The sequence below is a fragment of the Oratosquilla oratoria genome, chromosome 1, assembly GCF_046742065.1.
Source record: "Oratosquilla oratoria isolate Oo_2021 chromosome 1, ASM4674206v1, whole genome shotgun sequence".
In the NCBI taxonomy this organism is placed as follows: Eukaryota; Metazoa; Arthropoda; class Malacostraca; order Stomatopoda; family Squillidae; genus Oratosquilla; species Oratosquilla oratoria.
The window spans coordinates 100,477,133-100,487,132 of record NC_134777.1 but is presented as its reverse complement, the minus strand read 5'-3'; the positions used below and the strand labels follow the sequence as shown (position 1 = coordinate 100,487,132).

At 35.6% G+C, this 10,000-nt stretch overlaps 1 protein-coding gene across 1 annotated transcript in view; it reads left to right on the top strand.

Moving 5' to 3' along the window:
- Positions 1-10,000, top strand: part of LOC143024523 (uncharacterized) — a 27,745-nt gene that overhangs the window by 610 nt on the left and 17,135 nt on the right. The gene's annotated exons all lie outside the window — the stretch shown is intronic.

Sequence of the window (10,000 nt, the reverse complement as noted above, 5' to 3'; positions counted from 1 at the left end):
GAAAGTCATCATTGAGGGGTGAAGGGCTGAGGGAAGACAAGTGAATATCCATATAGATGGGTTAATCCATTCACTGCGCTTGAGAATGTTTCCCTGAGCTGATTAAAAGCGCCTGGCGGTAGGTAGCCAGAACAAATTTACAAGTTGGAAATAGCAGTGAAGTTTGCATATCACTTGTAGGGTGGAGGGTTTCCCTCGGCTTAAAAAGAGAGCATGACTACAGCTAGAACAAATATATATTTCCGTAGTTACAGTAATGGATTAATCAAAATAGGTTTATCCCTTCTGTGATATTGCTAGCGACCACCAGTGTTCAGTCGTTTGCTTGCGTGAGGTTGGTTGTTTTTGACACTGACATTTTGTCCTCCCGCGTGCTAACATATCCGATTTATGCGTTTATAACACTAAGCATTGCTTCTGACCCTGGGCAATGGGTGAGATGCAGGGATGACCCGTCATCTAGAAGGAGCCAAGAAAAGAGGGAGGGAGGGAGGGAGGGGTGGTGAATGGGAGTGGAGTGGGTGGGGATGAAATGGGTGGGAGTGGAATTATGCCTTTTGACTTTGGCTACCTACTTTGTAAGGGGGGAAAAACCCTTGGTGTATGTATGCATGCATGTATGTATGTATGTATGTATGTATGTGTGTATGTATATATGTATGTATGTATGTATGTATGTATGTATATATGTATGTATGCATGTATGTATGTGTGTATGTATAACTAAATAACTGTAATCACCTCAGGATAAGGCTTTGCATCGGCGCTCTAAATAAAAAATAAAAAATTCTTTTCACTTATCCGTAATTTTTTTCTTCTATTTCACAGTTCCTTAACATTTTTTTCTATTATTTCCAGTCTTCTTGAATAACAAGTCCACGATTATTTCTTCTTCGTTTCTAATATATGGTCGGGCTATCAACGGGAGTAGAACTGTATGTCACTATAAGCATTGCAGTATAATGAGAAATGATTCAGGAATTCAATGTCATCTCCATAAGCTGGGATATTTTCCAACTTGTTCTTAAATGCATGTCTCTCATTTAATACTTTGTCCCGAACTTTATCATCTTGATTAATTTTTAGCTGTTTTCTACCAATTTTCTCTTTTTTTTGTAATTTTTATATTATCGCTATATATTTTTTTATTTATTTCTTTTCCTTTCTTTGGTATTCCATATACTTTCTTCTTGTATTTCCTCATCTTTCTTTTTTCTGAGCTGTCGTAGTTCTTATTTCTGTTATTTTCATATGTTGCTTTGGAATGGAGATATCTTCTATAATTAGTTTTATATTCATTTCAGATATTACACTTAGCATACTACCCTCCTCCAAGATATGATGGGCATGTCACAGTTTTAACTTTATCACTTAACAGCACCGATGGCATACCTACAGTGCTTTTTTTGTAGCACAAACTGTTTTGAATCTACATAATAGCAATACAACCCTTCATATTCTACGACGCCATTTTCGTAAATTTTCTATATCAGTTTTTGTGTCGTCTATCGTCTCAGCTCCGGACAGGAACGTTTATATCACCAATCCATTTCAGAACTTTTCTTTTTCTTATGAGTGTTTTATTGCAGCTAGTTTCTTACATGCAGTAAAGTATGTTAGTTAAATTGTTTGTTCACAGTGTTCTCTTAAGATATAATGTATAATTCATGGTCCTTGCTATCAATTTTTGCACTACGTCTGTCCTCTTCCATTTGCGTCTCATAACTTTTTTATAACTGCAATCTTTATCAACTTCATTTTAATGTTTATTTTATCTTATCTATTTATTTATTCATTTGTTTATTTATTTATTTAGATATCTCTTCAAAAGGGGTATAATTATTCATGTTTTTCACATTATTTGTCATATGTCAATATTTAGTTAGTTTTTTTTTTTTTTGCTTCTGTTTCTGTTGGTGCAGTCAGAACCGTGTGGGTCCCCGTATGCTCTTAGACGCGAGTTCGAATCCCGTACTCCTCTCCGACTGCTATCAGTGACGTGTACTTCACCAATTTGTATATTTCCTGAACGTAATTATTTAAAAGCATCATTTCAATTATTCCCACCCCTTACTATGAACGCAAAGATCTTACAGGGCAAATATTTTTGCAGCCCAAAATATATTAGAGAATGTACTAACGATACTAAGGTGCTATGAAACCCTGTACATGAAAGGAGATTTGAGAATTATCAACACATTAACCAGTAGAGTTAGAGAATTTTTTTTTTGTCAGACTAGAGGTCTATTCACGGCAGTATTACGTCATAATTGTAATGCTGTGTCTTTTGTGATAACACACCTTGGGTAGCCACACATCACGTGACAAGGCTGTTTTCCGTCTCGTGGAGCCGGCGCGACGAGTTTCATGGTCACATGACATAACGCGTGCAGCAGTTAATGTTAACGCCCTGTCAGAAGAGCGGGTTGGCCGCCTCGGGTGCAAAGCGGGTCAGCCGCCGCGGAACCGCTTTATATTGATTCCTATGTAAAACACTATGTAAACCTCTCGTCTGACATAGCCAGGCGGGCTGGCCGCGGCGGTTTCAAGTGGGGAAATGCGTCTCACCCGCCGCGGTCAGGCGGGTAGACCGCCCGTGTGACATCAGCCTTAATGATACGGGGTCTTGCCGTCACGTCCTCGGTGTTTTTGGAGAACACACGTCATTCTCATATTGTGTGTGTGTGTGTGTGTGTGTGTGTGTGTGTGTGTGTGTGTGTGTGTGTAATATACAGATAATAACAATGATCCGAGGGTAAAAAAATTTATGATTCCTTCGGTCTAATTTTTCTTTAAACCGCCCATGCTGTCTGAATGTACAGTACTATCTTTTACCATGCTGTTCCACGAATCAATGGATATTTATGGAAAACTTCATATTTTAACATTCATTGAGTGCCTGTTTTTTTTTTTTTTTTTTTTTTTTTTTTGTCTTCAAATTATTTCCATATTCTATGGTTTTACTTTTGTCGATTATGCACACACCTTTTAATCTGGGTCGAATCGAGTTTTCGAGAAGATTTTCCATCTTCTCTTTGTCTATTTGAAGCGAACGCCACTCTAATGGCCATCAACAAATTATGTCTCTCCTTCGATTTCCTTCGTTTTTTATCTATTAATTTTTTCCGGCGACATAGTTTCCAGCGCCAATACGCTTTGTCATTTTCTTTCTTACATTTTACAATTGCTTCATTCCCTTACATATAGTTTGGTGATAGTCATTTATTTTTGTTTTGCTTTCCCCATTACCAATAGTTTGCATTTTCTTAAGTTCATTTCCCATTTTTGGTTCTTTTAATATGTCTTTTTCTAGATTTTCCTCACCAACTTACTATGATTCGCATTCTTTAACCCCATCACGATTTAGACATCGTCAGCAAATAAACTGGTCCAACTGCTTCCTCCACCAATCATGTTGTTATTGTAAATCAAAAACATAACCAATCTATGTTTCAGTAAGCCCCTCGCCCGTTCAGACTCCATATTAATTTTGTGAAAGATATTTTATCAAAAGGTGTATGTGGGTATGTGTTTGTCTTTGCGTTCGTTTGTGTAGGTCTGTATTCGTGTGTATTTACCTAGTTGTATTTACCTAGTTGTATTTTACGGGAAGGGGAGCTATGCTCGTGGGGTCCCGTCTTCATATCTCATTTTATCTAAACTATTTTTAAATTCATGTATTGTTTTTGCACACACCACTTTCTCATCTAACTTGTTCCAACTGTCTATTGCTCTGTGAGGAAAGCTGTTCTTTTTAAAATCTCTTCTATAGCTGTCTTTTTTTATTTTCTTTCCGTGTCCTCTTGTATTTCTGTCATCCCATTTTATCAGATTCTCTCTATCAGTAATTTCTATGCCTTTCATGATTCTGTAAATAGCTATCAAATCTCCTCTCTCTCTTCTTTGCTCTAGTGTCTGTAGTTTAAGTTTTTGTAGTCTCTCTTCATATGATAGTTTTGAGAGTGTTGGTGCCAGTTTTGTAATTGCTCTTTGTATTCTTTCAAGTTTTTTTATACATTTTTTTGTACTTGGTGACCATATCGTTGCTGCATATTCCAATCTTGGTCTTATCAGGGTGATTAGGATTTTCCTCACCATTTCTTCATCCAGGTATGTAAATGCCACTTTGATTGTTCTTATTAAATTATAAGTTTCTCCAAAAATCTTATTTATATGTTTCTCAGGTGACATATTATTCATAACAATGACTCCCAGGTCCTTCTCATTTTCTACTTTTTTTATTCCTTCTTTTCCCAAATTATATGATCCTGTTATTCTGTTTTTGCTTTTTCCAAATTCCATTATACTACACTTTTTTGTATTGAACTCCATCTCCCACTTCCTACTCCATTCTTGTACTTTATTTAGATCTCTCTGTAGTGATTCACAATCTTCTTCAGTTTTCACTCTTTTCAGTAATTTTGCATCATCTGCAAAGAAGCTCATATAGCTTTCAATTCCTTCATCCATATCATTAATATATATAGCAAACATTATTGGGGCCAGAACTGTTCCCTGCGGGACACCGCTTATTACTTCATTCCATTTTGAGTGCTGATCTCTTATCACTACTCTCATTTTTCTTTCTTGCAAAAAGTCTTCCATCCAATTTAGCAATTTACCTTGTATTCCTCCTTCATATTCTAATTTCTTAAGCAACTTCTTATGTGGTACTTTGTCAAAAGCTTTTTTTAGGTCTAGAAATGCACAATCAGCCCATCCATCTCTTTCTTGTATTATATCTATTAGCCTTGAATAGAAACATATTAAATTGGTGACGCATGATCGTCCTTGTCTGAATCCAAATTGCCTTGGATTTAGTACGTTGTTTTTTTCCAAGTATTTTACCCATCTACTTTTGATAATTCTTTCACATATTTTTGCTATTGTACTTGTTAGAGAGACTGGTCTATAGTTGGTAGGTTCTTCTTTATTTCCTCCTTTATATATAGGTACTATATTTGCTTTTTTCCAATCTTCTGGAACTTTTCCTTCTTTTAAGGAACTGCTTATTATGCTATGTATTTTGTCTGCCAGTTCATTCCTGCATTCTTTCAGAATCCAGTTTGCTATTTCATCTGGCCCATGCGATTTTCTGACATCAAAATTACCCAAGTGTGTCAATATTTCATTCTTTGTTACTTCTATTTCTTCCATAGGGGGGACTTTTTCCTTCCACTCAATCTCTTCAGGTTGTATATTTTCCCTTGTAAACACTGATTTAAAATGTTTGTTCATAATTTCTGCCATTTCCATTTCCTCAGTGTATTCAACTCCTCCTTGTCTTAATTTCTCTAAGTCTTGTTTGTTTTTCAGTTTATTGTTTACAAATCTGTAGAATAGTTTTGGTTGATCTTTACACTTTTCTATAACATCTTTTTCATATTTTCTTTTTTCCTCTCTGCACTTTTGTACATATTCATTTCTATAACCAGTATATATTTTCCATTTTTCAGGTCTTCTGTCTTTTTTCCATCTGTTCCAGGCTTTGTCTCTTTTGTCCTTTAACTCCCTACAACTTTTGTTGTACCAGCATTTTACATATTCTTTTTCTTGTTTTTGTCTTGGGACATACTTTTCCACTCCTTTTTTGTAAATTTTTGTCAAAATATTCCATTTCTCTTCCACTGTTGTTTCTTCTTTGTATATTTCTTCCCAGTTTTCTTGTTGGAAGAATTCTCTTATTTTATCAAAGTTTGTTTTTTCATACATCATTCTTCCTTTTCTATATTGTTCATTTCTTTTCATATATTTTTCTTCATTAAGTTCCAGTTCAATCAATATGTGGTCACTTTTACCTATTGGTGTTTTATATTCAATCTTGTCCACTATTCTAGGTTCAGATGTAATTATTAAGTCTAGCCTCGATGGTTCTTCTTCATTTCTATACCTAGTGTTCTCTTGTATCCATTGTGTCATTGAATGGTCAGTAATCATCTCAAGTAGAGCATTTCCCCATGAGTCATCACCACTCTTTACTGTCATTTCTTCCCAGCAGATTTCTTTGCAATTAAAGTCGCCCATCATAACTATTCTTCCTCCGTCTTCCATTATTTTAGTTAATGCTATCTTTGTGTCCTCTAACATACTTTTATGTTCACTCTCCTCCCATGAGGCTGTTTTCGGAGGCACATAATTGATCACAAATTTTCTGCTCTTCTTATCTCGGTCTTCCACTTCTATCATAATCATCTCTACTGTATTCTTTCCATATATGACACCTTTCACGTTTATATCCTTCTTAGTCAGGAACATAACTCCACCCCCTTGTTTTTTCTCTCTGTTTCTAATCCAATAATTGTATGTATCATGTCCTACACTGTTGGGTGGTAGTGGACCTTTTAATTTTGTTTCTACAATTCCCATTATGTCCGGTTCTTTTTCTTTCAAATAATCATTCAGTTCATTCAATCCTGTTATCAATCCATCTATATTTGTGTAAGACACTCTTAGTTTTCTGCCACTTCCATTGTATTCTCTGTTTCCCTTATGTTTTTCTTTAGTATGTCGAACTGCTTTATTTTCATGTTCACTACTCTCCAATAGAATCTCTCTTTCTCTGACTCCGTTCTTTCCTCGTTTTTTGCCTTAGCTTCAATTCTTTTCTGTTTTTCTGCCTCTCTTTCCTCCTTATTCATTTCTCTTTTTATCCATACCTTTTTATATTGATCATTTGTTGCTAGTTTCCCTGTCTTGGATAGAATTTTCTCTGCTGTTGTTTGTGACCTGAATTTAATCTTAATTGGTCTGGTCTTATCTGTACTATATTTTCCGAGTCTGAATTTTTCCTCAATTTCCTTTATAATTTCTGGTTCATCTTCCTGGACTAATTTTAATAAACTGCTTACTCTTTTATTTTACTCCTTGATTCTTGCAGTTCTATCTGGGTTATGTTTCTCTTCCATTCCTAATATAATTATACATTTCTTTTTGTCAGCTAATTCTCTTACTATATTCTCCTTCTGTCTCATCACTTTAATAACTGAGTCTTCATTATGTTCTTTCAATTGCTGTTTGACTATGTCAGTGAATGAAACCTTATTCCCTTCTTGAGTTATTCTCCAATTTTTAGCTTCTGTAGCTAGTTTCTCTCTGTTTTCATTACTATTCTTCTTCAATTTCTCATTCTCCTCCTTTACATTTCCTAACTGTCTTTTTAGGTCCTCTATTTCTTCAGTTAAGTTTCTGTTAGCCTTCTCTAGTTGTTCCAACCTTTCAATTCTTTGAAAAATGGAGTCTACGTTACCTAACTTACGCTCCAAGTCCTCGATCACCTTATCAACTCTCTCCTCTAGTCTTATCAGTCGGGGGGGGGGTTGTGTCCCCCCCACCCTCTTTAAATCCCTGGAACATATTCTCGTCACTTTCTTCTGTATTGCTCCTCTCTATACTTCTAATCTTTACATTTTTATTAGACATTTGATCCTCGCTAAGTCTTTTGTTTACCTTCCGCTTGTCTGGCTGGTCAAAGTCTACTCCCTCCTCATTTCCTTCCATTTCCCTCAGTAATCCCTCCCCTTTTCCTCTTTCCCTACGTTCCCACTACTCCACGAGCAATTTCCCCCCCACCCTGCAAAAACACTAGGCACTTCTCTTTGCGTTGGGATCCACAGACTTCACTTTTCTTCAGAACGTCTTCTAAGCCGTCCATTCGTTGAAGTGTGTGTGTGTGTGTGTGTGTGTGTGTGTGTGTTCCAGTTTGGGCTATACCGCCATCTAGGCTATTCCAGTCATTTATGCATCCACTGCATAACGGAAAACTGTATTCCCTCACATCCTTTATACATTCAGTCTTTCTCAACGTGTTCTCATGACCCCTTTTAAATCCTCCCTCCCTAAACTACAGATTCTTTCTTTCATTGAAATATAATGACCTAAATGCTATAACCAATTCACCTATTTCTCTACGAACTTTCAATCTTGATTCAGTGCTTCTAGTCTCTACTCGAACGGCTTATCTGACAGGTTGGAAACAAGTTTGGTTGCTACCCTTTGTATTCCCTCAATCTTGTTATATGTTTCACTTTGTGTTTGTGCATGCGTGCGTGCGTGTGCGTGCATACGCGTGTGTATTTACCTAGTTGTATTTACCTAGTTGTATTTTACGGGAATGGGAGCTATGCTCGTAGGGTCCCGTCTTCATATCTCATTTTATCTAAACTATTTTTAAATTCATGTATTGTTTTTGCACACACCACTTTCTCATCTAACTTGTTCCAACTGTCTATTGCTCTGTGAGGAAAGCTGTTCTTTTTCAAATCTCTTCTATAGTTGTCTTTTTTTATTTTCTTTCCGTGTCCTCTTGTATTTCTGTCATCCCATTTTATCAGATTCTCTCTATCAGTAATTTCTATGCCTTTCATGATTCTGTAAATAGCTATCAAATCTCCTCTCTCTCTTCTTTGCTCTAGTGTCTGTAGTTTAAGTTTTTGTAGTCTCTCTTCATATGATAGTTTTGAGAGTGTTGGTGCCAGTTTTGTAATTGCTCTTTGTATTCTTTCAAGTTTTTTTATACATTTTTTTGTACTTGGTGACCATATCGTTGCTGCATATTCCAATCTTGGTCTTATCAGGGTGATTAGGATTTTCCTCACCATTTCTTCATCCAGGTATGTAAATGCCACTTTGATTGTTCTTATTAAATTATAAGTTTCTCCAAAAATCTTATTTATATGTTTCTCAGGTGACATATTATTCATAACAATGACTCCCAGGTCCTTCTCATTTTCTACTCTTTTTATTCCTTCTTCTCCCAAATTATATGATCCTGTTATTCTGTTTTTGCTTTTTCCAAATTCCATTATACTACACTTTTTTGTGTTGAACTCCATCTCCCACTTCCTACTCCATTCTTGTACTTTATTTAGATCTCTCTGTAGTGATTCACAATCTTCTTCAGTTTTCACTCTTTTCAGTAATTTTGCATCATCTGCAAAGAAGCTCATATAGCTTTCAATTCCTTCATCCATATCATTAATATATATAGCAAACATTATTGGGGCCAGAACTGTTCCCTGCGGGACACCGCTTATTACTTCATTCCATTTTGAGTGCTGATCTCTTATCACTACTCTCATTTTTCTTTCTTGCAAAAAGTCTTCCATCCAATTTAGCAATTTACCTTGTATTCCTCCTTCATATTCTAATTTCTTAAGCAACTTCTTATGTGGTACTTTGTCAAAAGCTTTTTTTAGGTCTAGAAATGCACAATCAGCCCATCCATCTCTTTCTTGTATTATATCTATTAGCCTTGAATAGAAACATATTAAATTGGTGACGCATGATCGTCCTTGTCTGAATCCAAATTGCCTTGGATTTAGTACGTTGTTTTTTTCCAAGTATTTTACCCATCTACTTTTGATAATTCTTTCACATATTTTTGCTATTGTACTTGTTAGAGAGACTGGTCTATAGTTGGTAGGTTCTTCTTTATTTCCTCCTTTATATATAGGTACTATATTTGCTTTTTTCCAATCTTCTGGAACTTTTCCTTCTTTTAAGGAACTGCTTATTATGCTATGTATTTTGTCTGCCAGTTCATTCCTGCATTCTTTCAGAATCCAGTTTGCTATTTCATCTGGCCCATGCGATTTTCTGACATCAAAATTACCCAAGTGTGTCAATATTTCATTCTTTGTTACTTCTATTTCTTCCATAGGGGGGACTTTTTCCTTCCACTCAATCTCTTCAGGTTGTATATTTTCCCTTGTAAACACTGATTTAAAATGTTTGTTCATAATTTCTGCCATTTCCATTTCCTCAGTGTATTCAACTCCTCCTTGTCTTAATTTCTCCAAGTCTTGTTTGTTTTTCAGTTTATTGTTTACAAATCTGTAGAATAGTTTTGGTTGATCTTTACACTTTTCTATAACATCTTTTTCATATTTTCTTTTTTCCTCTCTGCACTTTTGTACATATTCATTTCTATAACCAGTATATATTTTCCATTTTTCAGGTCTTCTGTCTTTTATCCATCTGGTCCAGGCTTTGTCTCTTTTGT